This window comes from Ornithodoros turicata, chromosome 1 (assembly GCF_037126465.1).
Source record: "Ornithodoros turicata isolate Travis chromosome 1, ASM3712646v1, whole genome shotgun sequence".
NCBI classification, from domain to species: domain Eukaryota; kingdom Metazoa; phylum Arthropoda; class Arachnida; order Ixodida; family Argasidae; genus Ornithodoros; species Ornithodoros turicata.
In genome coordinates this window covers 84,775,680-84,802,479 of record NC_088201.1, presented here as the reverse complement: position 1 = coordinate 84,802,479, position 26,800 = coordinate 84,775,680, and the positions used below count along the sequence as shown (strand labels likewise).

The window sequence follows — 26,800 nt, the reverse complement described above, 5'->3', positions numbered from 1 at the left end:
TTTGGCAAGTTGCGCTGGTAAGGAGCAATGGCTTTGTAGAAGTCAGAATTCCGGCACCTCAACTTCCGTGCCAAGGGGTGCTTGTCAATGCGCATATTCAGGCGCAAATAGTGGCGCACTATTTCTTTCGTTCTCAGCACCTCTAAAGGCAGCTCTCTAGCTTCTTCTGTTGCCAAAACATTGGAGGTGGATCGAGGTACCCCGAGGCAGATTTTCAGACCTCTCGTTAAAACTAGGAATGTGCCAACCGAATCCGCGAATCCTCTAGTCCTATGCAGGGATTCGAGATCCGCGAATCCGGATCCCATTGCTCAAAACAGCGAATCGAATCTTTGAAATCCACCAACCACCTTTGTTTGTTTCTTTTCAAAATCAGTGCCTCCAAGCCTGCTTGGCCGGCGGCCCCCGGGGCGCGCCAGAACCACAACATAAAGATCCGATATTAGAAGTTTAAAAGTAACACAGCTTTGCTTTGATTGTTTCTTAGTTTTATGGAGGGAATCCATACCCTTGAGTTGATGTATTTCCTGTAGTCGATGACCAGCATGTTAAATAATGATGAAGGATGGAAATCACTGAAAAGGTTAGCCAGCTGTAGGACTTGAACCCACATCTTCTGGATTACCGTGTGGGTTCGAGTTCTACAGCTGGCTAACCTTTTCAGTGGTTTTCATCCTACATCATTAATTTCTTAGGCATTTGAGGCTTTGTATGTATTTGTCCTTTCTATATGTGTTCCAGCCTCAGAACATCAGTTGTCTCATGTTAAATAAGTTACACTTAGGAAGAAGTATATGCCCAGACAGCACAAGATGCTGCAAATGTGCTGCATCAATGTTACCTTAACGTTGAAGTGTTGCAGCGATGTTTCATGCTCACATTCGTCGTTGTAGCTGAATACTTGTTGCAAAGTACAGGCTATGTCTCAAAGATTGCGTAAGGCTAACATTGTGATTCTGTTACTGAAGCAATGTTGAATATGTTACACTCAGGTAATGTGGCGTTTACGTTGTTGATGCAGTGTTTTGCAAGCAATGTGGATGCTATGTTGCAATTGCATTTCTTCCAAACCACCTAATCAGCAACGTAAATTGAACGTTTGTGCAATATCTTTATTGCAATGTTTTTGTCGTATTTCAGAAGATGCGTAGAGCTAACAGTGTGATTGTGTTTCCGAAGCATTGTGCGTGTGCTACACTGAAGAAATGTCGCAGTTACATTGCTGATGTGGTGTTTGGCAATCAATTTTACGTAATGTTGCAATAGCATTGCTCACAAAACAGTGTATCAGCGACCTAATCCTAGCGTTGCAGCACTATCATTATATCAATGTGTCGGCTGTATTTCAAAGGATGCGCAGAGTTAACACTGTGATTCTCTTGCGAGAGGAATGTTGCACATGATACATTGAGGGAACGTCGTCGTTATGATGTGTAATAGAAATGTTACCTCTAGGCAACGTCTGAAACTTTGCAGCAACATCGAAACAAACATATTGCTACAATGTTGCACGTTTAGCATGCAACATCGCCGACTCCGAGTGCTAAGAGTCCGAGTAACACAATGTTTGCACGATCTTGTTCTATCTGTAATTCCCACCAATAAACAATGAATGAAATCTTCTGAAGTTCCCGTGGCGTTCGCCCGTCATTTATCAGTTTGCTTTTGACGACATGTTCAAATGTTGCGGTAACGTTTAATGCACATATGGAATGTTACTACAATGCCTCTAGTTGAGTGTTGGTGCAGCATTTTGACACGATGCATTTTAGAAACGTTACGGTTATTTTGCTCAGGCAGTGTTTCACGTGCTGCAGAGAGGGAACATTACAGTTAGTGAGACCATTATGGGGAGAATTAATTCAGAGTCTGAGAGACATATTCTGGGGCAACACTGCTGACGCACTATGGGAGATGACTATGGACAAAAGGATCGACGCGAGGACGACATAATCTCAAAGAAAATTAATGTGACCGAGAACTTGAACTTAATAACAATCTATTCTTACGCGCATGCGAATGCGCGCTGACCTTGATATGGCGTTCTTCCATAGCCCTTGAGCCCTCGCGTGACATAGTGTTTAGAATGATCAGCCTTCCGTGCAAAGACTGAGAGGTAACATGGGTTCCAATCGTGGCTGTGCTGTCAGCGGTTTTCCCGGGGCTTCCCGGTAAGCTTACCAGACGAATGTCGGCACCATTCCTCTGAAGTCTGCGCAGGACGATTATTGAATATGTAAGCATACTGTGCTCACTTGTACACATATCACCAATACTGTAGTGCACCCTCTGGTGATCCTTTTGTAACATTGCTATACTGTAAAATAAGTGGTCATTGGCAAGGTTGCATCAACCTTGCATTGTTGCACAATACTGCATTGTTGTTTCTGTAATGTTCTTCCAAAATAACGAAGCCAGTCTTTAGCAATGTCACATCAGCATTGCAAGGTCACATTTTTGCAATGTTGTTTCAACAGCATTGTTGCAGCATAACGAAAGCGGTCATTAGCAACATAACATCAATATTGCATGGCAATACTGGTGCAATGTCACTGCAACAATTTCTGCTGATTGGGTGGGTTTTCTTCTCCGGAAATTAGTTTTTTATTAAGCAAAGATATCAAATTCTGCTTCAAAAGACTTTTCAATAGAAGAGTTTTCTCCCTGGGTTTTTAAACTCTTTTTGAAGAAAGGATTCGAAAGATTCGAGATTCGTAAGGTTCGTGGATTCGTAGAACCTTCCCTGGATTCGGATTCGGATTCGAGCAATTGTGGATTCGTCCCATTTCTAGTTAAAACACTCTATGGTGTCATCTCTGCTGTGTTGCTTCCTATGATGAATATCTTCTATGTCCTTAAAGTACACATCTTTCTGTGTAAGTAACGGAAATTCTCCTGTGAAAAGTCCGTTCTGTCGGAGGTATCTTTTACTGTGTGGATTACACATATTAAAATCCGATACATGTGGTTTACTAGAGGTGTGATTGAGACAGATGTCTGACACGTCTAATATCTTGATGACACGAGCATACTAGAACACACAGTAAAATCGAAACGAGTGAGATCAGCAGTCTGCAGAGCTAGTACAATAATGATTGGAAACAGGTTCCTCCGATATACACCTCATATATTGATCGTACCAACATGCAAGCACCGCTGCTATCAAATCATACCCGATGTTTGTCTCTCTGGTATGACCTATACTCGGAACTCATATGCCAGATATCAGTCTTGTGAGAAATAGGTAGAGTCACACCAGTTGTAGTCTGAATTCATATAAGGCTTTGTCAATAGGGAGGGCAAGCATCAAGTTTCGTTCGGTACTGCATGAACGATACACTCTAAATCCTGTGACGGACATGTGCCAGTTAAAAAAGTTCCCTCAGAAAGCGCAGCCGGTACACAGCCGTAGCCGTCTGGAAACAGCCGTAACGGTTATCAAATAGCAAGCACAGCGATCCTCATCGCCAAATTTCAGCAGGTACAAAGCCGTCACGTTGGTGTGAAACGGCTTTGTGCCCGCTGAATAATATGTGTGCCTCCTGAACCTTGTACTCGTGCGCTTGTTGAACAATGCGTGTGCCGGCTGAATATGCGTGCCTTCGTTGGAGCGTACGTTGCTCCGCGCACCGCCGGTGAGGAGTGACATGGCACAACGTATTCTCCTGCAGTATGTTCCTTCCCGCTTTCCGCTTTCTTGCCCGCTGTATCCGTTGCAACCTCGCTTTGAGAAGGATGACACCTTGCTTTTTAAATACAGGTCTAATGTTTGCTTAAGGTAAGCCAACCTAGCTGTGATGCATCGTACGACGCCAGCGTTTTACTCGCGTTTAACAACCGAAGTACATTCTGTTGCAGACGGTAGACGCATTGCGAATGGCGGCAGGAGAGGATCGGCTGCATCGGTGAAGCGACGATGGACATTACAAGCGAGGTTAATTGTATTCTTTCGTTATAGGTGACCGTGGGACTGTATCGATTGCGAGGAGGTGAGTTACAAAATGGAGTACTATTCCAGCATTAACGTTGCAACAATACCAGCGTGATATTCACTTCGTTTTCTTTACAGGTTGTTTCCTGTCTCAACGGTCACACATACGTGTGCAAGATTGCAACTGCTTCTCACATGGAATTGGTGTCTATTGCCACTTGTTGGACAATTGTTCCTCGGCCATTTCGTTTGAGAAACCGTCGTGTTCGTCACTAAGGATCTTCATTGAGCTTTGCAGTGCCAGCCTGTTCGAAGTTTCGAGGATTGTGTGTTCAGCGTTTGGAGGACTGCCTGGTGCATCGGTGCATCGGATCATCGGATGGGTTGTGTGTCCGTGCAACGTGTGCTCCATATGTGTGTGTTGGGATTAGTGAACCGTGTATGCTTTCCATTCGGCAAACGATGATGTAATGGACGCAATTTAAAGGTATGTGCAAGCCAATAAAATTTGGTGTTTCATGTTCGATGTGCTTGGAGCATTTTCTTCCTTGCTTTTTCTTTTTTTGCGAAGCGTGGAGGTAATTTTCTTGTTAGCGAACTCGAGAGGCGCAATGTGGTTCGTGTATTAGTGGGTACAGGTAACCTTTCGATACGTCCGGTACACTGTGGCTCCTGGCGTCAGCAGGGATGTCGTACCAGTTGGTTGAGGGGGCACATGACACCTCCAGCTTTCGCAGGCACCGCGTGCCCCTTGAAGTCATCTGGCACATTTTTTTTTTTTAAATGTGCCAGTTGATCAGACGGCACCTATCCGTCACTGGGTTTAGAGTGTACTGTTCACGTCGCTACTATTAGTGAATGAAACTTTATGCTTGCCCTGATGAGCGTGATGCTTTCATATTGACATTTCACCTACCGCAAATCAGTGTTTCTCAACCGGGGTTCAATACTGTTGAGCACTGAACCCCGGTTGAGAAACATAGTTCGAGTATATAAAATGAATGACTTAACTAACCTGGGTTTAAGATATTAGTCAAGTGCGGTTAATTTCTTTGGAGCAGCCGGTCCCACGATATGTTGGACCAACATCTCGAGAAATGTATTCCACTATAATAATAATAATACAGCCGCCACTCGTTTATCTGACACTTGCCATATCTACAAAAAATGTCCGCATAGCAGAGAGCAGACGAGCCATCAGTTGTCAACAAAGCCTGTCTTTACTTTGGAGGGCATACCGAGCTGTCCATCGTCAGCTGCGTAAAGTTCAGCTCCTGTAAAGTTTTACTGATGGTGTCAACTATAAAAAAAAAAAAAAAAAAGATGAAGAAACGTTCCTTTGTTCAAACAATGCCAGAGCCGTTCTCTGCGGAAGTCGCGCATTGTTTGTTTGTTTGTGTGTGTGTTTGTTTGTCGCGAATTTTTAAGGATGACAACACTGGGTTCCTGCTTATTCCATTTGACCCGATTACCACGAACAGTGGAGTAGAGTATCGTCCCTGGTGATGAAACTCGCCAATCATCATCATTAAAACTAAGTTGTTGTTGTTGCTGTAGTCCTGATTATTATCGGACTCACGCTGGTCATCAGTGAGAGCGAAAATTTTAATGGCATCTTCATAACTAATCGCGGCGCAGGTGCAGAAACGAGGAAGGTAGTAGAGAAGAGGAACTCGTTACCAGTTAAGTTTGTGTGCAAAAAATGTAAGTAAGTCACTAAAGAAGTTACAGGCAATGAACTTGAAGTTCCTAAGGCACTTTGGAAAAGTAACGAGTTATTGTCAAGTTACGTGTTACCTAATATACACTTTTTAGGTGTGGACCCCTCTATAATTAATTCACATCTTGACCACACAATGGGTGGTCAAGACGTTTTATAATAGTTTTGATATACGAAAACATTAACAATATTTGATATGACGAAACGAGCGTGCCTTTATATAATTGTAATTCTTTAGGGAGGCATTTGATGATTTTGGTCTCGTAATAAGGTTCTTCAACGGCGCACAAAGCACGCATTGAAAGTTTAGGTTCCACGAGTTGTCCTCTACGCACTTTTCGTAGAACCGCACCAAATTTTATTCTTGCGACACAGTGCCTTCTGTCATTATCAATACACTGCTTGTCGCCATGATGAACGTCACCCGACTCTCCTAATGTACAGCCAAAACAGAGTTTGTAGCGTTCACCGCGCAACACCAAGGAAACGGAGTTAGAGACGCTGTGCACCTATACGACCGGCGCACATGTGCTGTCGTCTCATTAGAGAAGGAGGACGCAGCTTTCGATGTTTGTAGACCAGAATCGAACAAAGAGGAACTTGAAACTTACCCCAAGTTACTTTGAAAAAGTTACCTGAAAAGGGACGAGTTACTCAAGAAGTTAGTGGGGTTCAAAAGCAACGAGTTAAGTTAAAAGTTACCGAAAAAAGTAGCTAAGCTACAGCAACGAGTTACCCAAAACACTGCGCAGGTCTCATCATGCCGGTCACTGTTGACGAATGTACCCCTGGACTGTGGTGTCACTGACAAACGTCGAACGCAGTTTCTAATTAGAGAACGCAGTTCTGCAAGCGAACAGCTGTCGTCAGGGTGTCGAACCGAAACGTTTTTCGTTCCGGTTTTCGTTCCGGTTACATCATAAACGTTCCGGTCCCGGTTCTGCTCCGGAGTAAAAAAATAACGGTTCATACCGGTTTTTAACCGGTTCCGCTTCTACTGGGAATATTCGTCCCCACACAAAAAAATCAATGTTACAAAATGTAAGCCCGTTTATTCCGCATACATGGTATTTAATATTAATAGACAGCTGTGAAATTGGTAGCTCCTGGTTCCTGTAGGTTACTGTCTGTTCAAATGGGCTTTCTCCTTTCTTGAAGCACATGCTACAAACGGACTTGTTTGTCGTGATGTCACGCGTAGAGTACTCGTTTGCTGGATTGGAGCGATCGCGTCCCATCCGAACGTCTGTTGCTACTGTCTAGCCAGCAAGCACCACCGCACGAGTAGGACGCAAATCGAGGAACACCTTCACTCACAGTCGCGCTCGACGGCTCCGTTTTATTTTCTTCGTGTCCTGTCCACAAAAGAGTTGCCACTTCGCACGGGCTTGCCCTCGCGTATACGTAAACGTATTCAACTTAGCTGCTCTTCAACAAGGGACGCGTTGCGCGACATTACCGATAAAGAAGCCGTTATGCAGCCCCCTTGGGTCGCTGTTTAGTTGAAGAGAGTTTGCGGGGATCAAATTAAAACGAACACTACTGCACATTGCTAGAGAGTCACATGTACCTCTAAGTCTGTGTGCGTGCGCGAAGAATAAACCATTACAAGGGGAGCCTAAGGGTCATATTATACCGACATACATTCCACCGTAACCGTAACCCTCGTATAGTATCCATGACATGACTTCAGAGCACACGACGTCTGTTTCAGTCGCCTATCCGTAGTCCAAACCGATGAAGTTTTTTCTTGGACCGAAAACCGTTAAATATATTTTTCGGTTTCCCTCCTGAGCGAAAAAAACGTATACGGTTTCGATTCCGTTCCGGTTCGCACCAAAATAGCGTTTTTTTTCGGTTTTCGGTTCCAGTTTTCGGTTCGCTCCGACACCCTGGCTGTCGTCACTCCGTGGATCATCTGCAGTGGAATGAAGTGCTCAATGTGCGATACGGGGGTACAGTGGATAGCTGGGCGAACTCAATCATGAGGCCTCGTGAGTACCTTCACCCTCACGCCCATGAGGTGAGGGTGAGTGAAAGGAAGCTGGAGATGAGGCCTACTATACAAGAACGAACACGAAGATCACCTCTCTCCGCACCACGCATATCATACGTAGAACCACGGACAGTGATATAACGAAACCGAAAGCTATTGGATTGAAAACCGAAAACCCAGATTGTCCTAACAAACATGGCTGACAATGAGAGAAAATTCGTTTCAGATTTCAGCTGCCGTGTCCTCTCGTCTCTTTTTAGACCTCCATGGAATCAACGACTCCCAGGGCTGTTCACACGTTTAAGCGTACATTAAACATACTATACGGTTCAGAAGCGGAGAGTTTTCATTTTCCCGGGGCGGGGGGGCAAGGGTTCACCGCGAAGTAAGTTCTCTGGCGGGGGGGCTTTGTTTATTATTTAAAAAAAAGAAAGCAAAGGTAAGGCAGGTGGATGGCGGCTTGTTATTAAAAAAAAAGGTGAAAGGGGGAAGACGAGAGGCAAAGAAAAAAGAAAGCAAAAGAAAACAAAAAGAATGAAAGAAAAATGAAGAACACAAATCTAAAGCTGAAGAATCACGCACTCTTGCGGAATCCTATGATGTATGCAGAACTGGTACAGAAATAAGAGGAAGGAAGAACAGGGAAAAAAAAAAGGAAAAAACCGAGAGAACGTAAAACAGTGAATATGTGCACAACTGAAGGCATTACGCCTTTGAAAACTGAGTGCAAAAGGAACAAAATGCATTGAATCCTCGGTGTTTGACCCGAAATGCGCGCAATATAATGAATATGGTCAATGAGATGGAGCAGCGGGAGTTGAACCCGCTCCCAACGGATATGCGTTGCGAAGATCCTACCGTTACACCTCACTGGCAGCTGCTGGTACCTTTTCGTCTACTTTGTTTGATTGATCTGATTGCTTTGGGCGAAATTCAGGGCAATGTGTTGTGTCATTCTCTGTTTCTTCGCCTCACCTTCTACTGTGATAATGAGTATGGTGGGCGGATACATATTTTACAAATTGCAAGATGCATTTTTGGAGTTGGTGCCTCTACGCTCTTTTGACCCGGGTGCGCCGAGCCCCAAAGGTTGGTCAGTCTCTTAGCGGGACTTCCCGGGGGAGGCGGCGCCCCCCCTAGTTCATGTTCCGGTGGGGGGGGGGGGCAAGGGCCCTCGCGCCCCCCCGCAGTCGGCGCCTATGATACGGTTTCCGATATTTGGCACTTATTGTTCAAAAAATTCCGGGGTGTTTATCGGCCTCCATTCCGTTTTAGAAATATGATTTTTTCGTTGATAATATTTGCACTGGAAAAGGAATGCTCGAATACTGGTGAATATCCCTATAGGAATAGTAGATAATTTAGTGTATTCCATTCTTCAGCGCGTTCGTGCTTGCGACCCATGTCGAGAAGCCGATCGCGCGTTCAGTGACCACAACCCACAACGAAACCTTTTATCAACGATGCGGTTACCGGTAACCTATAATCAGTTTGCAAAAGAGCGCCGTCGAGACGCTCTTTTCCAAACCAGAAGCGTTCAAGAAGAAAGTGAAGAAAAGGGCGCAGCTAGAACGAAAGGCGAGAAGGTCGCTGCAGGCAATCGTTCCGAAGGGTGAGCCACCGATGTCTGTTGCAGTGTCAGGTCATCTTTCACCCAAAACAGAAAGAATTAAACAAGACCACCCCCTTCCCAAGAGACGAGGGCAGGCAGTGTTGTACCCGATTCCAAAATAACGTAATGTGATACCGATAGCCGTTACTTAATAAAGGGATAGTTCGCTTCCTAACGAAACTGAAAAAAAAAGAAGAAAAAAACATGCTGGGGCGTGTGCAATAGACAATGAACAACTCCTCGTCAATCGCTTTCGTTCCAAGTCGACGTATATTCCGAGTGTTCAGTATTTTCCTCTGGGTATCGGCAGCGCGGCCGAGCGCCGGGGCAAGAGCATATCACGGGAGGGGCGGTCGGCTCGCGCGACGTTTCATGACGTTGATTCTTGGCTGGCGATAGGAAACCGCATCTCGATGCAGGGAAAACGGACCGCCCTGTTGACGTCACATTGTTCTCAGACAGACGTCACGCGCGTGTCCTTCTCCGTGAGAAAGCCTACTTGCGTGGATCTCGTTCATTTCACATGCCTACAATAAATCATACCGCTCGAGCTGCGGGAAACTAATGCACGGGCCTGATAAAGTTCGACATACACTACTGTCTTTTTTTTTCTTGATGATTCCGTGTTAGCACCACGAAGCAACTGTGAAAGGGCATGCAGGAAGGAAGAATCCAGTGTCAGATAACGAGTATTCGCAGAAATATCTCAGAGAAACGCGCAGGCCCCCTATGGAAAATCCATCTTCTCCTGCATCTGCACTCGCGCGAAATACCTAATAAAGCTTATAATCAACTATGTGTATGGAAAGAGGTTTATGCAAGCCCCGTAAGACATCGAATTACAGTAGGAATATGGTTTGCGTGGAAGATTAACCTTTTAAAGAATGGCTGCATTTTCGCCACTGTGTGAAACACGCTTAAATGCGTTAGCTTTAAAGGGCCATTATCGGCCGTAAATTTTTGGTGTAGCGCTTTTTGAAATCCTATTAAACTTTAAAAGTGAAGGTCGTTCAATTTGTTTGCATTGTTATACTGTAGTGGTTACACGATTAGTGGAAACACAGTCTAGCGACCACGTGGTATCACGTGGCCCTGTGGAGCCACGGACGGACTTGCACGGTGGCTGGTCCTATAAAGTCATCGCAATATGCAGCAGTTGTAGAGAGCAAGGTAAAAAATAATGGTTAAGAAGCTGCGTGCAACGAATGCAAACCAGTGAAGTTTAGACTAGAAATGCAGCCCTCCGACAGCAATGTTCGTCAGAAGTCAGCGAACATTTTATCAATAGAGGTCGCCTTTGTAGCCAGGGACCTGTCTGTATTCGCATTTTTCGCAAAATCGACGCCGCACAGCGGTGAAACTCCGGACTCGATCCAGGTACACACGGCCGACCCCGCGTTCTATTGCGAAGAAGATGCTGCTTTTCGCATGGGTCGCTGATCTGCACTTGCATTTTGCTGTTGAAATCATGCATGGCAGTGCGGAGAACGACCAGCAAATTAAACCAAACTACTTTTGTTCTGTGCCGCAATGTGACTCTGCGCGCCAAGGGGACAGCCAGTTTGTCTTTCCGCGTTTTCTTCTTTCCACACATGGAGTACCGCCTACTTTGACACATCCTCGGAAGAGATGAACTGAGCGACTCGAATTCCACCAAACCTGTTACATCAGCAATGGTTGTGTGTGTATGGTAGAGCTCTTGGAGCGGTACAGCCTGCATATCTGATGAGCGTTCTTATTTTTCTTTTTCTGAAGCAAACTTCTGTGCAACTCACGTCAGGACGGGAAGCAAAACCTTGTCTAGGCAAAACAGAACTTTTTTTCTTAAACGTTAGTAGCCATTATGTGCAGGAAGCGCAGCGGATAACGCGAAAACGTATACCAAGTCAGTTTTGTAACTGTGCATTTGAATCAGTGCGGCAAATCACTTGGGGAAAGAATTCAGAAAGAATGCGACGTTTCGTTAAGGTTTCCCAAAAACATGCGCACCGGTGAGACACGGGTGTGCCAACATTACCCTGTAAATTCTAAACTACATTCCTACACGCGCTACACACTTAGAAGATCTTATCTGTAAGAGAGCATCAGCACAGATATCGTGTGCTTGCATGTCTCTGACATTCCTGCAGCGGAGCACACTCGCTGCTTGCTGTTTCGGCCTCGCAACGGGTAAACGTGAAATTCACTTTCACGAAGTGTGTTTGATCAAACGCGCCGGAACTTCGCAAACAATACGCTACGACTATAGCCTTCTCTGGACAACTCGGTTACGCCTGCCAGAAGTATATGAGCAGCGTTTAATACAACGCATCGAGAACCAACATTGCAGTTCAGAAATCTCGAAATCGAAACTAAGCGACAACCTGGTTACAACCATGTTGGAGGTGAGATGCGCCACCTACAGGTCGCGCAAAACGCGAATTGCTTTTGGTGTTCTGTGTGTCGAATGAACATGTTGCTAGTGAACGCTGTTTGCGTTCGTCTGCGTCCCCTGGTGCGTTCGTTTATCATGCTACCATTCAATCAACACGCACTACATCTTGCTGCACTTCTGTGTTCATATGTAGCTTAGATACATAAACATCAGCATAGATTACCTATTTCGCTTCATTTTCTTTCTTATTCCCTCTATAGATACAACTTTGCTCAGAATTGCAGAAATGCTCCTAGCAGCTGTGCATAGGGTGCCTATCATTTACCGGGGCTAACCTCCTGCCCGTAATACAGTACTCAGCTACGCGCCACAGCACCCACACACACACACGCACACAAAGAGAGAGAAAATGAAAAAAGGAATCACGAAATTTGAGGTCGTAAGGTTGCTACCGCGATCTTAAGAATTAAAGGTGCTGTGTCGGTCCCAGAACGTTACTGCGACTGTTCATTATGGAACAACAGAGACACAAGGGTCGTGTGATTGCCCCGCAGCCACGTTTCTGTTAACATTTTCTCATGAACAATGTAAACATGTCTTGGACATGATTGTATAAAGTCTACCTTGTCGAAGGGGTGTTCAGGTGAACTTGGTGAAAGAATTCGTTAGCAGACGTTCGAAAGTTTGCTAAAACTCATATTAAAGAAGGTGGCGATGTTGCCTATAGGATGTTTGTCTGCCTAATATGGATTCTGGGAGGAGGGGGGATAGCCGTGGGCAGACTTTATAGGCAACTCTGCCAACATTTTCATATCCAATTATTTCATATAAAAGAAAGACAACACTACATCTGTTGATTAGCCTATGAGCTAGTAAACCATAAACATGAAGAGGCGTTCTTGGGGACGCTTTCTCAGTATGGCGAATGATTACGAAGATATACAGGGTGTCCACGCTAACTGTGAACATATTTTAAAAAAATATATATAACACTTTTTCCAAGATGAAATCAATTGCAATATAGCATATGCTGAAGGGCACTCCCTAGCAGGGCATTAGCAAAGTCCAAAGGCAATGTCTTAATTAACTTTCATTAATTAACTTGTTTATTATAAAAGCGACAAAGTTGTCCCAATGAGAACATCTGTGCCTTTCGGTCACCTGATATCGTAGCCGTTTTCAGAACAAAAATCCGTTCGATAGATCGCCCGCAAAAAATTAGTGAAGCAACGCCATTTTTTCTTTATTTTGTTCATTTTGTTCGCAGACGCGTATTTCCTTCATCCTCAACGTGAGAGGGGAAAGGAGTACAGGGCCGCCTCATGCGTCGAAGATGAGCTTTAACTTGCGGAAACAAAACAAAAACAAATGTATCGGGTGACTCTATCGGAACTGGCCTTATTTTGGGTTGCATTTTCTGTTTCCTTTTAATCTTTTTCCAGGACGCGAGAGGCGATAGTGTGCTCTTTCTTCCTCTCACATTGGGGGTGAAGGAAAGACGCGTCTTCTACGAAGCGCAATGAACAAAATAAAGAAAAAATGGCGTTCCTTCACGAATTTTTTGCAGCATATGCTATATTGCAATTGATTTCATCTTGGAAAAAGTGTTAAATATATATATATATATATATATATATATTAAAAATCTGTTCACACTTAGCGTGGACACCCTGTATATACAGGGTGTCCACGCTAAGTGTGAACAGATTTTTTAAAAATATATATAACACTTTTTCCAGGATGAAAAAAAAATGTGTGCAGTGGAGAGCCTTGTATCGCCACATTTCATGCTTTCCAACTGGCTCCAACATTAGAATACTCGTAACCAACGTGTGTCGCAGCCCAGCATGGAATAGTCTATTTGCACTGCACCGAAGCAGTCTGTCAAATACCCTCTATGTGGGATGTACTTGCCGGTTTTGAAGTGCGCCGCGGGTCACCTGATATCCTGTTCGTCGGCGTCCATAACTTGACGGGCTGCTACGCGTTCATGTGCTGTCGTGCACTAGTACTCGATTACCGTTGTTCCTGTCATAGCGTCGGACAATAACCTATACGGTCTATCAACCTGCATTCACCGTCTCAAAAATTAAGTTCAATCCACTAGAGGCCTAACCTACTGCAGGAACCCTTCTCTCCTTCTCTCCTGCGCTCAAAGCTCTTTTGACATTTCTGTACACCATCGGACTTCGATCGTTATTGTGAAGAGGCTCGTTATTTTATTCCCCACATTCCCACCAGCAATGGGGTAGAGTATCGCCTCTGGCGATGAACCTCCCCACTCTCCAAAGTCAAAATAAAGTTGTTGTTGCCTTCTCTAGCAGTCGCAACTTGCACACGCTTACACAGTAGAGTGTATTGACGCGCTGCATTACATGATTGTGCATTGAACGATCATGACATGGAAACAAGATTTCCCCATAGACGTTCGAGTCACCGGTGGGGAACAAGCCGACTGCCTAACAGTACAAACACCACATAGCCGACTGCCAAAGACGGTGACATAAAAGTGTGTCATCAAGAAAACCTGTACGTGAAGCACTACACGCACGGATCCTGGAGACTACGTTAAATAATCGTTCTATGTTGATACGGAACGTCTCGTAGGAATCCATCGAAAGACTTCACATGCTGGGGAACGGGTCACCATTCACCTGCTCCCAGACGCATTATATAGACGCATGAGAACATATGACGCGTTCCGACAAGTTGTTTGACCCTCTTGGACATTGCTTGGACCACCCATATCCTTCAGCTTAATGATTCCCAATTTTTATCTCATTGGCGAGCTACGGTGGCGACACTACCAATAACTGGGGAGCCTACATTAGAAGGTGATAACACCTCCGCCACTGTCCTTCTGGGAGGCTACTTTTCGCAATTACCACACTTTTAGCAAAGCAACTACTGTCTTGGAGTTTTCCTTCTTTCAAGCGTACCGTAGGAAGTTGAGAAAAAATTCCTAAATATCTGTAGAGGAATACCTAAAAGGGCGTTACGTTCCCCCCGTGCAGGTAGGAAAAAAAAAAGGCCCACTTGGGGGGAGACGAGCAAGCAACAAATCGACTAGTTCATGCTCACGAAGACGGCACGGTGCCGGGCTAAGCGTAGCAAATTCTAAAGAAGGAAATAAATGACTTGGAAACGGAAGTAAATTAGTGCGTTGCGAAGCAACAGAAATATAGCAACTTTAGAATGGTCACTATAATGAACGTTCAAATGGTAATTTGACAAGTTCTACACAGCACGGTGCCATGCACGGCGCAGCTGCCGCTGGTGTTCAGGCGGCAGAACGCGACGCATTAAAGCTGTCAAGAAAGTCGGGAGTTTAAAGCGTTTCTATGCCATGCTGTAAGTGTCACAAGGACAAGGTATCAGCGCGCAGGGTATGTTACGCATGGTTAACCGCAAAATGGGAGGAAAGATAAATTACCCTTGGACGAAGAAAAAGAATTGCTCGCACCCAGTCGCTCTCAGTATTAGTCCGTGGTCCATGGCTAGAGGTTCGCTTACCGGTTGTGAACGCTATGACACATCACAGTATCACACTGAAGTGTTCAAGATTATGTAGTCCCAGTACCGCATATTGATGTTTCTTCAGTATTTTTAAATGCGATAGCATTTCTTTAACGCACTTTTGGGCCTCGGAAGTGTAGCATCGGTGGGGAGGGCACTTTCACTTTCGAGACGCGTTATCTCCCCCTCGTTTGTTTATTTAGCGCGCACCTGCGCTGAAAGGAACGTTTCGGCGGGCGGGGATCTAGCTGATTGGAAGGTCTTCATGATACCGGTTCGTAAAACACGGACCAGGTTCCCATCAATCTGACAACGGTCAACACAGTGACGTAAAAAAAAAAGAAAAAAAACGGTGCCTCCTGTAAACTCGATCACTTCACTCTCGTCTAGGCCAACTCCATGACCATTCATAAGTTGCAAGGTGCGAACTACAACAAGGTAGTGTTGTCCTAGAACGAGTCACAACCGCAACGCCTCGTCTATGCTGCGATGTCGCGAGTGACTATAGCTTCGAGAAGTGCATAATGTAAAACCCCGAGACTAGGGAACACGAAAGGACAGACACAAACACGAAGTCTCAAACACAGCTGAAAATTTTACTTCACATACAAGAATTATATACAACCAGTTGAGGACAAAAAGGGTAAGTTCGGGGGAACACGCAGTCTGCTCAAGGCCGGAGCGAGGATTACGGATGGGTTGATGACACAGTTCCCACGAAAGGTTATGCATAGGGTCTCTCTCAAAAGTCTTCTGTGGGGGTCCAATTCAGAAGCCTTTACAATTGTTTCATCCCATAGAGGGAAGCAATCTGAGCATTCTTCCAAATGCTTGGCAATTTCGGAGTTTGAGGCTTTATTTTTTACTTTTAATGAATGCTCTCTCAAACCGTCATTTAAGCAACGCTTTGTCTGGCCAATATAACCGAATCCACAAGCTAGGGGGATTTGATAAACAACATTTGAACAACAGGGGACGAATTTGTTCCGGGGATTCTTACAGGTAACTTCAGGTTTCGCGAAAGGCGTGAGGCGATCAAGACGGAAGTTGTTCTTGAAAACAAAGCTGACTTAAAATTTCTTCGCGACGGCCAGCAAGTTGTGAGACACTTTGTGGAAGTAAGGTAATACAACACGTTTGGAAACAGAAGGCTTAGTTTCAGGCGAACGAGGAAGCAAGGTGTTTAACAAAACATTTAAAGAACCAAGTAACATGTGTTGGGGGTAACCAGCATCATTCAAACGGAGAAGCTGACCCTCCGCAGAGAGAAGAATCTGATGACAACTCGGCGAGCTTTACAGCTTTGGAGTGGCAACTTGAAGCGGGCAAAATGGGTTTAGCTTGAGATTTGCCGTAAGCCCAGCAAAGAACGGGTTGTAAGAAATGTAAGAATGTAATTTTGTCCGGGGCCCCAGAGTTCACTATTGAGTTCCCCACTGTTGGTGTGCTTCAGTTTCTTGATATCAGACTTTTGTTACAACCCATTCTTTGCTGGGCTTACGGCAAATCTCAAGCTAAACCCATTTTGCCCGCTTCAAGTTGCCACTCCAAAACTGTAAAACGGGGCTTGATCACAGGTATTCTATCGAATGCGGTAAAAAAATCTTGTTGTCATCAGATTCTTCTCTCTGCGGAGAGTCAGCTTCTCCGTTTGAATGATGCTGGTTACCCCCAACGCATGTTACTTGGTTCTTTACATGTTTTGTTAAACACCTTGCTTCCTCGTTCGCCTGAAACTAAGCCTTCTGTTTCCAAACGTGTTGTATTACCTTACTTCCACAAAGTGTCTCACAACTTGTTGGCCGTCGCGAAGAAATTTCAAGTCAGCCTTGTTTTCAAGAACAACTTCCGTCTTGATCGCCTCACGCCTTTCGCGAAACCTGAAGTTACCTGTAAGAATTACCGGAACAAATTCGTCCCCTGTTGTTCAAATGTTGTTTATCAAATCCCCCTAGCTTGTGGTTTCTGTTATATTGGCCAGACAAAGCGTTGCTTAAATGATCGTTTGAGAGAGCATTCATTAAAAGTAAAAAATAAAGCCTCAAGGAGGAGGAGGAGTGTCGTTGGGAGGAACCGAGAGGTCTGCCTGCCTGATTAGGCGGCATGTTTCTCGGGAAGGGAAGGGTGGTGGAGAGGAAAGGGTGAAGTGGAAGACCGAGCGGAATCCGCTCGGGGGGAGGATAGCTGCGTCCATGGGCCGACTTCAGGGGAACTGTGCCGGCATACGCCTATTACACATCTGAGGGAAACCCAGGAAAACCCCAGACGGCACAGCCGGCCCGCGGATTCGAACCGCGGACCTCCCAGTCTCCAAGCGCACGCGTTACCGCTGCGCCACCGGAGCTGGTGTAAAGCCTCAAACTCCGAAACTGCCAAGCATTTGGAAGAATGCTCAGATTGCTTCCCTCTATGGGATGAAACAATTGTAAAGGCTTCTGAATTGGACCCCCACAGAAGACTTTTGAGAGAGACCCTATGCATAACCTCTTGGTGGGAACTGTGTCAGCAACCCATCCGTAATCCTCGGTCCGGCCTTGAGCAGACTTCTTGTTCTCCCGAACTGACCCTTTTTGTCCTCGACTGGTTGTATATAATTCTTGTATGTGAAGTAAAATTTTCAGCTGTGTTTGAGACTTCGTGTTTGTGTCTGTCCTTTCGTGTTCCCTAGTCTCGGGGTTTTACATTATGCACTTCTCGAAGCTATAGTCACTCGCGACATCGCAGCATAGACGAGGCGTTGCGGTTGTGACTCGTTCTAGGACAACACTACCTTGTTGTAGTTCGCACCTTGCAACTTATGAATGGTCATGGAGTTGGCCTAGACGAGAGTGAAGTGATCGAGTTTACAGGAGACACCGTTTTTTTTCTTTTTTTTTTACGTCACTGTGTTGACCGTTGTCAGATTGATGGGAACCTGGTCCGTGTTTGACGGAAGACGGATTATCTCCGGTGAATAGAAGGATTAGCCATTGTGTAGGGTACACCACTAGAGGGCGCTACGAGCGACACCTCACCACTAGGGGCCGCTGCTGTCGCATTCCGCGGATGACGTCATTGCTCCTTCGGGGAGCATGGTGAGAGATAGCGGGAGGCATTGGATGGCGATGCGAAATAGAGCGCCCCCTTGTGCAAGGCTGTGGTGGCGCTGTGGGCGACAGGACAGACGCTCTCGGTGGCGGCCCTCCACGGCGTTGTTATGGTCCCGTGACCGCGATACGCGGCGTCGGCGGCAAAAGCGTTTTGGGCCCAGCGTTGTGTACGAGTCTTTGAGCGAGTTTATATTACCGTATTTTCAAGGTATCAGCCGCACCGCAGATAAGCCGCGGGACTCGTTTTTAGATACATTTTGAAAACGTTTTTGCAGATAAGCCCCACTCGCAGATAAGCCGCGGGTAATACGACGCGACTGCTTTGTGCGCCAAACGACTGATGCACATACAAAATCAACAGAGACGCTCAACGCTCGTTAGCGCCGTACTCCCTGCCAGCTGCCCTGTTCCCGTACTTGTCCGCGAAGTCGACGACTTTTAGTTTGAAGCCGCTATCGTGGCTGTGCCTCAGCGTTGGAGCCATGCCTCACCTCTAACTGCCGTGCCAGTGTCCACGAATATTGCTGCTCTCGTCAAATGAGAACTGACGCTTAGCTGACCACGTTTTATCCCGATGTCAGGTGTATTGAACCCTTCCTGTGGGTCTGCCGACAAAGTAGACCGTAGGGAAGGCCATAAACGCTGTCCACATTCCGGTGTCCGCATGATGTATCACAAAGGAGGTCAGTTCTAGTGTTCTACTAAGATCGGATTGTGCCCTTGTTGCGTGTTTTTCGTGGATTGATGGGTTAGTCCACTCGAATGTGGAGTGGACCCGCCCCTGTTCGATATTGTTCGTGCACTGGCAGGGCGGTTCTGTTCCGAAAAACATGAGGCACTGTCGGCCCTTTCGTTTAATCCGGGGTATGGGGGAAGTACTCGCTCAAAGAATCGTACACAACGCTGGACCCAAAACCCTTTTGCCGTCGACGCCGCGTATCGCGGTCACGAGACCATAACAACGCCGTGGAGAGCCGCCACCGAGAGCGTCTGTCCTGTCGCCCGCAGCGCCACCACAGCCTTGCACAAGGGGGCGCTCTATTTCGCATCGCCATCCAATGCCTCCCGCTATCTCTCACCATGCTCCCCGAAAGAGCAATGACGTCATCCGCGGAATGCGACAGCAGGGGCCCCTAGTGGTGAGGCGTCGCTCGTAGCGCCCTCTAGTGGTGTACCCTACACAATGGCTAATCCTTCTATTCATCGGAGATAATCCGTCTATTGGGGGCTGCTTTGGAAACAACACCCGCACAATCTCACAACATTCTAGGGGGGGGGGGGGTGTTAGGGGGTGTATGGGGGTGGTGGATAAATTACTGCCTTCGAGGGCCTGTACATCACTAATGTCGACGGAGACTTGACATTCTACCACCGCAACGCAGAGAAGCATCTACATGACGAGTTTCGAAGACTCGCGCGCCAGAGGCTCTCAGAGACAGTCAGTGATGATCAGATGACAGTCAGAGTATGATAAGTCAGTCGTCTCACATCACGTTGGTGATCTTTGATTTGACAGCTCCATCGTGTCGTTTCCATAGAGTGTTGCCGACCTGCTAAAACTCCCGAAAGCATGCTACTTTCGCATCCAAAATGGGGTCGAACGTCCATCTAGTGCAATGCTAGTAATGCTATCGCATTTCATGCGCGTCTGGCAGTGCGCCAAAGAGTATAGCCAATTTTTTGTGTAGTTTGTGGTTAGGTGCAGGGCCGCTGAGAGGGTGGGGCAGTCGGGGATTGCGCCCCGTGGCCCGGGCCACTTCAAGGGCCCGACTACCCAAGGCCTGTCGTAATGAACGATATGAAAAAAGAAATGCTTGGACTCTGTTATGGAGACTTGAGGATGGGGCCTGGCATGATTCATCCCCGGGACCCGTAATTTCTCTCGCCGGCCCTGGCAAGCTGTAGCATGTTGCGTGTCTCCCAGCTTGAGAAGGAGTGGAAGAGGGAAAGCTTAAATAGCGGTTTCTTTCGCTCATAAATCACGACCGATGCGACCGATAAATCCCGTTCCTTTTAAGTTGCTGTCAATGTAACACACGGTCTTATGTGAAACGGCAAATGGCAAAAACCCAATATGCGCTCCTCCCACAGATTTTTTTTATTGTTTACGAGAACCTGTATTGATTAAAAACAAACACATTGTATAGCAGGGGCCTCAACCTGAAATCGAGTCGCATGGTGATAAACGATAAGATCAGAAAAGAAATTACCGTATCCACCATAATATGCCCTAAAAGGCATTGACGATAAAGAAGTATACAGAAAAACAGGAGCGGTGCAGTTACTGTGGTGTGCGACGGTGTGCGCTCAATTCATTACTCAAAAGCTCCACTTGAGACACCAAGAGAAATGAATAAGAATTTTTCTTCTTTCCTCTGCCTCTCCTGGCTTCTTTCTAACTGCTCGCGGGTGATACTCGGAGGGGCTTCTATAAGCTCGTAAACTTAGTGTGATAATTAAGATGAGCCCACCCTAATCCTCACCTTCTACTTACAGTGTTAGTATACCAAAGTGCACGCGAAGACCAGGCTGCTATGGCCGGGACTTGTTGGAGTATACGAAGTTGGAGTACATGAAGTTTTTACATGCGTATGTGCTGCTAATACGGGCAGCACTGCGCCCAGCAAGGGTAAACACAATGTCTGAAGATCTAGTTTCTTTCCTTGTTCTTTACCATGAACTTATTTGAGAGGGCAGCTATCTTCTGTTTTGTGGTCAAGGGGCGCGATCTGCCGAGTATCGTTTACAAGTACCATCTGCATCCATAACGGAGGCAGGGTACCATCTCGACGGTCGCAAGTGTTGCAAATTGGCCAGGCTGACAAAAAGAATCCACAGGTCTATCCCCCCCCCCCCCCATAATTAGCGTGCCGCTCGTCCCAATCCTGCCCACCCTTCGGTGACCAAAAGTGACAAATCAAGCGGCGTCTTGAAGGATATATCGGGTGTTTAACATGAAATACATTAATTGTTATTTTAGTGTCCTTAATGGGTCGATGGCTTCCTGTTGTCTCAGGAAGCATTCACATACATATGGTAGCAAAGCGTACCTCTTCAGGGCATGCAGAAACACGCGTTGTTTTTCCCCTATTTTACTACTCCCATGTATTAAAACTCCCTATTGTGTGTTGCAGCCGAAAGAAAAAAATGTGAGGGCCTCCGATGGTGTGCCCGTAAATGGCAGGCCTATGCAGTAAAGAGAACGCTCTTAAAGGCGAAAGACAGCCGTCAGGGCGACAGGACCGTAAAAGGCGTAGAGAACTGTAAAACCACGAGGAGCGGCAAAAATTCACGAGTACACTACGCTGTCACTGTTCAGGAAACGCGACAGGCACTTAACTCCTCCACGCGCTGTGCCATGACTTTTCACGGCCAAGAAAACAGATGCGCTGTTCTCTCAACAGCCTCCTTGCTTAGATACGACGACACTTTGGGACAGGTGTCAGGTTAAGTGCCCGCTCTTAAGGTCTAGATGGAAGCGTGAGAGCGTTTGGGGACATGAAGCGCTGTTCATGGAACGCGAAACAAAGTGATATGATGCTGTACATGCAAGGCACTTACATGGCTCCTGTACAGGGGACGGCATGAAGCAAAATAGTTGGCCATACCTGGAAATGAATAGCAGGGCCGTTATTTACGTTACAAAGTGTGTCCTACGTACTATACTTAACGGAGGCACTGTTTTTGAAGTAGAATTTACGCTTTTCAGACCGTTGATGTTGCTGACACTTTCAGAAATTTCATGTAACGTTATGGCGTTACGACTTGCTGTTGATTTATTCGCATTACCAAAGTTTCTTTATTTCAGCCACTAATTAATCTACTATCGACTATTTAATAAAATATCTTTTAGTAGCAACTTAATTTAATTAACGAATAAAATAAATTTAATTAAACGTCGCACCAATGTACATTCTACGCCCAAAACCGTTCGGACCTCTTCAAGGGAGAGAGAGCCCCCCTCCTTTTTTTTTGTGCATCTCCTTATGCAGAGCACAGTAAAGGAACATTAGAAAAGATTCTCCTACCAACTAAACACTGAATGAGAGTTGAATTTCAGTAAGAGTTGCACCCATCGCCATCGATACGCTATCTGTAAAGGCATTCGCATGAGCTCACTATTCACCCGACACACGCAGGAAAACGGATACAAAAAGAAAAACAAGGAGAGTGAAAGAAATTGCGGTGACTCGTTAAGCAGACGGTTCCGGAAGGATGCGATGTTCCTGGTAGCGATCTGCACGTTAATGCACGTGAGAGCTGTACAAAAGAATAGGCCATTCGAAAATGTTCCAGGGAGCCGCGCGCGCCCTGGCAGGGCGTGTCGGGAAATGCGGTATAAAACGACACTGACGGCACAACACCAGAAATACGACGACGACGACGATCGGAGACGATAGGAAAAGCAAGGCATACACATGTTTTCCCCGACAGCTCCCAACCTGCACCACGACTGCCGCAGTGGCACTGCGTGTTCTTCAAAAACCGATTGGTTCTGGACACAACGACCGACGATCATGTGATGGCATTGTGGAGAAAAATTAGCCAGGAAATTCCGCACGCGACGTTATGGACGTTGCGTCGCTCATGCAGGATTTTCATCGTCACTGAAATGGCTCTCTTGATATTGCATTAGTAATATGGATAGAACGAATCCATAGGAAAAGGAACATTTCAGAGAACACTGGATACAGCTACATCGGCTACAGCTCCTAGCGTAGAATGTGATGTACTGATTCACGATGATGAAGCGGAGAAGCGTCGACTCGTAGCTTTATTTAAGTAGGGTTTATCACAATATGGGAGTGTGTATAGGTAAAAGCGGAGGTTTGTGTCAACCCCTGCGAGCTATTATTTGCTTGGACGCGGTCTGGCAGATATGAGCATTTATTTCTGTGTGAAACAAACTTAAAATGTCCTGAAAATGGAACATCGCTCCCCAAGAAGAACGAAAACGTACGTTAGCGTGGATGGACTAGAGTGCAAAATGTAACTAAGTTACTAACTGGGTTACCGGTAATGAAAATGAAACTGAAGTTCCTAAGTTATATACTTTGATTATATACTATAAGTAATTCAGATCTTAATGCGACAATGGGTGGTGCAACACGTCTTACAGTACTTTTGCTGCATCAAAATTATACCGGTATTGGATCTAACAAAATAAGCATACATATGTGCGGATGTGCTTTTCTTGATAATTTTGTTTTCATAATAAAATTATTCAACGGAGCGCAAAGCCGGCATCGGATTTTAGGTTATATATGCGGTTGTCCTTTGCGCATTGATAATACAGCGTAAGTGCCAGGCAAGCTTGGTGATAAAATTCCACAGTTGAAGAAGCCCGAGCGTGTTTCGTACAACCGCGTGAAGTGTGGCATCTAATCTTGATACACAGTGACCATTATAAATACACTGTTTTCCGCTATCATGAACGTCGCATGAGTATATGGCCAGAACACAACTTGCTGAGTTCACCGCGCAACAACGCAGTGAGCAGCGCCGTGCGAAACGAGTTCCTCAAGAAGTTACCGGAGTTCAAAACCAACGAGTTAATTTACAAATTACAGAAAAAAGTAGCTTAGTTACAGTAACGAGTTACCCCCAAACACTGAGAAAAAACAAACAAACAAATGGATGGGTGTGTAAGGATGCAGTGGTCAAACGCGTTAGAAATGTCGCAGGTGATTCAATTATAACAGATAATTAGGGTGCTGATTTTTTTTCTTTTATCATTGGAGAATTCGGTGTTCTGTTTCTACTGGAAGGGGAATTTTCGGTTTTCTTCGGTCAATATGTATTCCCACAAAAGCTCGACGGTCTTTCTCGATGTATGTGTGGGATGTCTATTCAGTGAAAAATAATGTGATATTCGTGTTTTTTTTTATTCTTTTATTATTAGCACGGGACGATTACTATAGTTGTCCCCAATCCACAAATGGGATGTTTAGGACTGCGGAGAATATGGTATCCTTCATGAAAGCAGGTTCCTGAGCACCACCATTGGTACATTGTAATTAGAGAGTATCATAATACGAATATGCTGCCGTCATACGCAAAGATGACAACACGGAAACAATGTAGCGGCAACGTAATTGCAAGACATACTTGACTCATTTGTCAATGTTGGCATGCACACTTTGCTAGAGAGGCCGAAGGAACAAGCACGCAAAAAGTTCAGGCCACGGAGATTTTGACATCTCGTTCTAAGCAACCTGTTGAGAAACCATGGATCTTGAATTTACTAAGTGAGTGCTCACATTATTTGATTGTAATACGTGAGCATGCTTTAGACGTGTTTGCATAATTGATGTACGCTCGTTCACTTTTTGATGAGAACTCGCGGTTTTGAAAATATTTCCTGAGCATTTACACTTGAGCTAAGGAGGTGAGGTGCCGTAGATGCTGAAGCTGGCCATTTATGCGAACGCCGAGCGCCTGTGTGGCAGAGTTTCGGTTTTGGCAACAGCCGGTTCCAAATGACCGCGAGCACGGTTCAAGCCATAGTGATGTGCTCAAAGAAACTGACTTTTTTCGGTTAAAACCAATTGCAAAATAAATTCGACATACTTTTACCGAGTTTTTCCGACGTACACTGAAAGCCCAGAATCCTACACATAAGATTCCTAGTTTAATACACGGTAAAAAATGTTATCGGTTACAGTATTTTCTTTGGTGGTTGTCAACCGTATTTTACAGCGGCCGTCTCATTTTGGGTGAGGCTCCGTGTATGGTTACTCTTTGACGAATTGAAAACAACAACAGCCTATCGTTTTTGCATGGATCTTCCACAGATGGTCCCACAAGTCGCGTCATAGTTGCTTGATGAGGAATTCCGCAACTATTGCTTTGCTGAGCAATCTGAAAACTGATTGCTAAAAACAGCACAACGCACTACACAGCTATTACGCTCCTGAAACATTCAAGTTGCAAGCTTTCAAAAGAAGATACAGTCTCTGTAGCCCTACGTATTGGTCGTACAGTCACTTTAAAATGTGAAAATATGCCAAATAAAGTGAATCACATATATTATGAATAGGCATTACAAAACAGTACCTTCGAAATGACACATTGCATTGGTTGTGGTCGTGGTGCTCGCGTGGCAAGTGGCCTGCCTTTCGATATGGCTGCTTTTTGCTGCGGGTGTGGAGGATAGTACATCCTGGGCTGACTTCACAGGGAACTGAGTGAACATTTCCGGACAGCGCAGCTGGTGCCTGGACTCGAATCTAGTGTCACGCTGTTACATCTCAGCCCATCCACTTATGCTTTTATCCCACATCATTTTGGAAAAATAGAAGCATCTCTCTGGAGCTCCTTCCACTGCTTTGTGCCCAGCGCATGTTAACACAGCACACACTCGCGGATTGTTTACCGTATATGATCGCGGAGAGGATAAAGGAATACGTGAGATTCCAGACGCGAGCACTTTTCCCTATAGACCTAGAACCGTCTCGCAGTAGCAACCGGAAAACACCATCTCCTTTTCCTTCCTTAGTCAAACATGCAAACCTGCATATGCAATCTTCCACTGTTTGCGCCGCAGCACAGTTCGTTTGTCGTTCTCGGGAGGATCATGAAATTGTGTGCTTGTTTTGTTTTGTTTTCTTGTCCGTCGTCTGCGACATTCTTTGCGTCTCATGGAAACCCTTTTAATCTGGCATTTTGCGTACGGCATTTAGTCAAACCTGCTGGAAATACAGTTTCAGGATCTGCTACGAAATCTCAGTATCTAATAACTCTCAACTTCGTTCCAAGCTAATCTGTCCCGTTCGCGGTCAATTTAACGTGTGAGATTTTATTGAACGAACCCAGGGGACGACCAGTGACGGATAAACGTCCTCTGGCGTCCCCTGCGCTGTGCGGTTGAAATATCGACGACTGAGCGCTATTTTGGTGGTGACACTACAGACCAGGTACAGCCGATCCCTGGCCTCTACGGTCACCCCTGATGAAGAAGCCAAGTCGGCTTCGAAACGTCGGGATCTCCTCCTTCTGGATGAACCCTTGGTTGGAGTCTAATTTCCGCTTTATCTCTCCCACAGTATTCTCAAAATACTCTTCCTCTGTGTAACGAAGAAGTATTATCATATTGATTTCTAATTTTGAGAAGTATGATGTCATAGGCTATATGTGGCAATATTGCCTCTCAAGGCTAAAAGACGTCTTCTCACATCACCTGCTTGCACTCTTCTAACGTATAGCGGAGGGCGGAGACCGGAAACGTGAGCGCTATGTTGCTAGGCGACCGACGCCAGAGGTTGTGGGGAAGACACCTATACTCTTTGAGAACCTTAAACTACGAAGTTTTGACGGTTCTTTCGAAAATTCGGAAAGGCGCGCAATGTTCAGTGACCACATTTTGCCTTTTGAGGTTGTTTTATAATTCGGGTTCTGACTTTCGGATTTATCCGCAAAGATCCGAAAACAGACAAGGAAGGGTGGATCTCTTGAGTAAAGTTCACTATGCACTAGTCTTTCACATAACCATGCGCCAAGCATCCATGCAATGCGAGTGATCTCCATCGTTGCCGAGAGGCACCTCCACATTGGAGTCACTGC

The 26,800-nt window shown here is 45.6% G+C and overlaps 1 protein-coding gene across 1 annotated transcript in view; it reads right to left on the bottom strand.

Moving 5' to 3' along the window:
- The window catches only part of LOC135378441 (G-protein coupled receptor dmsr-1-like), a 455,353-nt gene that overhangs the window by 392,062 nt on the left and 36,491 nt on the right, over positions 1–26,800 (bottom strand). The window contains exon 2 of the mRNA XM_064611482.1: positions 21,800–21,846. The gene's annotated coding sequence lies outside the window, so the exon portion shown is untranslated. The remainder of the gene's footprint in view (positions 1–21,799; positions 21,847–26,800) is intronic.